Below are 4,332 nucleotides of genomic sequence, written 5' to 3'. Positions count from 1 at the left end.
GAACATAGGCACTTTGTGGAATCAGATGGGAAATATGAAAATTTTTAAATTCCGTATTCCTCTACCATGGCAACAATTTCCTGGAACTGCACTGCTGCTGCTGCCAACAGATGGAGCCTGAGCCCTCTAGTGGTCCAGTCTCCAGGCCACCTCACTCCTTTATATTACTAGTCTGGCCTCGGGATGTGTTGCCAGGTGGGTTGGGAGGTTGCCATCCTGTTTCAGACTGCTCAAAGGGAGTGATGAATCCTTTGATGGTCTAAGAAGACAGGGACTAGGCTGAACCAGTGAACGAGATGGCCATACAGACTCAGAGTAGCGTGGCAGAGCCTGCAGAGTAGCGTGGCATTGGGACTTCAGGTTGGCCTAATTTGCCTGAGCACAAGGGTTAGAGGCCAACAGTTTGATCTTTCTATTATTGATTTTAAGTTAATGTGCTAATAATAGCACTAGTTTTAGCTACAAAGGGCTCAAATTAGTTTTAGGTGATTGATTAATGCATTTTATTGGCGAATATCAGAGCTCAGAGTAACCAATATTCTCTATGCAGTGTCTTTTTATTGTTGTTGTTGCTGTTGTTGTTAAAGAAATATACAATGCTTGATGAATTTGTGTGACACCCTTGTGCAGGGACATTCTAATCTTCTCTGTATTGTTCTACTTTTAGTATATATGCTGCCGAAGTAAGCACTATTCAGTGCCTTTTCGACATCACTTATGTGATCATAAAAAGAGCAGTCATAATAAACTGCCTAATATCATCCGTATGGAAATCTCTTGCTGTGTTGCTGAATTTTCATATTCAGTCTTTGTCCTGACAGTTAAGAAAAGCCACTTCCTCAAGTGTCAGCTGTGGATCCAAAAGCATCTACCAAAGATAAGCAGTTGTCATGGCAAAACACAACAAACCTAAAGGTGATGGATCATGGGACTTGGTTACTGTACTTGCCTTGTGAATCCACATTGCCTTCAATCTTTACTTAACTCCACACGTAACTTTTCAACACCATGTCCTGGGCTGTCTCAAAAGCACTTTGCTTCTCACTTTGCAGCTCCTCAAGCCAATGACATTCAACCACATTATACAGATGCCTACTTACCAAATAATAATTTTTTAGCAGTATGTATTTGTTAAAATTTGGCTTTCATTAAAATTCATTCACAAATGCCTGGAAAACAAAAAAATATAGTCAAGTAGGACCTAAAATTTTTTTGTTTGTTTTCTAATCATTAAAACAAACAAATATTGAGGCAAATTTTAGCATATAACTTTACTGAAAGCATCTTGGTCACATGAGGTTGAATCCTGATATAAGAAGTTGCGATATTTAGAGCATGTGATTAATTCTTCCACTACCTGACTAGATGACTTTAGTTAAGTTACTTAGTTTTTCTCTGATTCCTTTGTCCAAAGAACAAGAGCTCCAATTAGAGCTTTAAATCTAATAAACAAAACTGAAAGAAGCCTATAGCTGTGGCTGAAACATATTTCTTAACCATCTTGAGTCACCAAGTTTTAAAAACCTATCATGATTTGACTTAATTTAAGAAGAAAACATTTTCTTAGTAAGGAAATACTTTCCATGCCTCCAAGTATTCTTTAAAACTTGACTTTGGTGACTATTAATTCATTTCAAATGTATCCTCATTTACTTAGACTAGCTCTTATTGCTGGGATTAAGGAGAGTGAAGAGGATACCTGTTCTTCACTTCAAGTGTAGTAAGAGTTGCTTCAAACTGTACCCTCAGAGAGCTTGATATGTGTTTCTTGTGTTTGCAGGGAGGGGCATCGAGGACTCGAGTCTGAGCACTACCTAAGAAATTCAAGTTCAAGAGACCAACTGGTGACCCGATCCGGTGGAGGAGTGAGGAGAAGTTGCTGCTGAGCAGGGACTGGCTGGCTCTCTCAGGGTTAAGTGGGGCAGCAAATACTTGAATGTTTCCCATGGACCTGGAATGGGCCATGCACGGAAGAGAGAGAGAATCAGCAGAGAGATTTTTTAGGTACTATCTATGGGGGTATTAAGAGATGTCTGAAAATTCATGAACACACCGCGCCTTCGGAAGATGGGGTCTAATTCTCATCTTGTTGATTCTGAGTTGGCTTTAGTGACCCATTCCAACCAAACAGAATGTGGCAGAAGTGTGATGTTGCCTGCCTTTCAAAGCTGGATAATGAGATAATCTGCTTCTGCCTCACTATTGCTTTTAGGACACACACTTTGGAAAACTTCTGTCACCATATAAGAAGTCCACTTTCCCTAGGGTGGCCATATGGAGAGATAGCATGAAGAGAAGAGAAGAGAAGAGAAGAGAGAGAGAGAGAGAGAGAGAAACTCAAGGAGCCCCCGGCCAGGTGCAACATGTGTGAGTGAAGAAGACTTCAAGATGATGAAGCCACACCCATTATTTTATTATCATTGTCCCAAGCACTGTCTGGGTATGGTTTGTTACACAGTGACAGATAACAGGAGCACCATCCAATGGCACAAAAGAAGCTGGGGTGGGCCCCTCATGCCCTGGGCGGTGCAGAAAAACTAAGCAATCAGCTCTCAGATCATAGGAACTACAGACTGAGAGGCAATTGCAAAACTGGAGAGTTTTGAGGAACTTACAAAAAAAAGTCAAGCTTTAAACTTTTCCAGGCCCAATGTGAAACTGGCTTATGATGGTCCTAGTCGAGACAAAAATTTTCCTATTCTATCTCTTCTCCTTTCTTAGACTTTTTTATAATGCCAGGCTAAACATTGCTGGCAAAACATTTTAATAATTTTGAGATGGAAAACCATTTCTAAGCATGATGCAGAAACCAAGAAACCGCAAAGGAAAAGACTGACAGATTTGACAAAATAAAAATGTAAAACTTTTAAACAGCAAAATACAATGTTTTTCAAAAAGTTCAAAGACAAGCGACAAACAGGAAAATAACTGACAGCATATAACAAAAGATTAATTGCATATAATATATAGAATTCCAATAAATCCGTTAGAAGAATATAAACAATAGGTAAAAGACAGGAAAAGTCTATTGATAGAATAAAGCATATTAGTCAACAAATATATGAAAATGTATTCAAGCTCACCAATCATTAAAGAAATAAATTTAAATTTATTTAATTCAATTTATTATACTTAACATCTGTATTAATTTCCTAGGGCTGCTGTCACAAAGTACCACAAACTGAGTGGCTTGAATGATACAAATTTGTTGTCTTACAGTTCTCGAAGCTAAAGTCTGAGATCAAGGTGTCAGTAGGGTTGGCTTCTGAAGGCTGCAAGAGAAAATCTGTTCTATGCTCTCTTCTAGCTTCTGGTGGTTTGCTGACGATCTTTGGAGTTTTTTGGTTTGGAGATGTATCACCCAAATGCCTTCATCTTCACACATGGTATTCTTACTTTGTTCATGTCTGTCTCTGTGTCCAAATTTGCCCTTTTTTATAAAGACACTGGTCAGATTAGATTAAGGCTCACCCTAATAACTTCATTTTAATCTGATTACTTCTTTGAAGACCCTATTTCTAAATAAGGTCACACTCCAAGGTACTAGGGCTTAGAGTTTCAACACTATTTTTAGGGGACACAAACCAAGCACAGTAGCCTTTATTAAGAAAAGCAATAGTAATGAATATTAGAAACTGTATGGAATTGGCACTCCTGTATACAGCTGATGGAGCATAATTTGGCATAACATTTTGGAAAGTAACTTGCTATATCTTTCAAAATAACATATACTAAATGTGCATATTCTTTTCTCCCATAATTTCACTTTTATGAACATAGCAAAATCTAAAATAGGCAAAGTCAACAAGAAAAAGAATTTTTGAATGTAAGATGACCAGAGAAATGGGGAAGATGATGTGTCAGGTACTAGTACTGTTTTAGTATTAGCAGATATTATAGGTATTAGGGTCAAGCAAATTTCAACCTCAAATCTCAAAGCTGTTCTTCAACGATAGCCCTGATAGACTTGATTTATGATGCTCTAAATAGCTCATTTGGGAAGAGAGGGGATGACTATTTCATTTTTCTCTGGCTCTTTCTACACATTTAACCTTCTATTTCTGGCTAAAGCTGCCAGATTTAGCAAATAAAAACACAAGACGCCCAATTAAATTTGAATTTCAGTCAAACAACAAACTTGTTTTTAGTGTAAGTACCTCCCATGCAATATTTAAGACCTACTTATACTAAACAAATTATTCATTGTTTAATTTAGATTCAAATTTAACTGGACATCCTATATTTTATCTGGTAACCTGATGCCTGACCCCAGACTGTACAAAGCAGGTGAGGTTGGCCCTTGGATGCTGTGATGCTATAGTGTGATTTCAC

At 37.9% G+C, this 4,332-nt stretch overlaps 1 non-coding gene across 1 annotated transcript; it reads right to left on the bottom strand.

Moving 5' to 3' along the window:
* Nucleotides 1-585: 585 nt before the first annotated feature.
* LOC112478103 lies at nt 586-691 on the bottom strand. Its single transcript, XR_003045706.1, has one exon. It is a non-coding gene; the product is annotated as a U6 spliceosomal RNA (small nuclear RNA).
* Nucleotides 692-4,332: the final 3,641 nt, after the last annotated feature.

This window comes from Pteropus alecto, unplaced genomic scaffold (assembly GCF_000325575.1).
Source record: "Pteropus alecto unplaced genomic scaffold, ASM32557v1 scaffold131, whole genome shotgun sequence".
NCBI classification, from domain to species: domain Eukaryota; kingdom Metazoa; phylum Chordata; class Mammalia; order Chiroptera; family Pteropodidae; genus Pteropus; species Pteropus alecto.
Note: the sequence above shows the minus strand (reverse complement) of the source record. Positions and strands in the feature narration are given on the sequence as shown.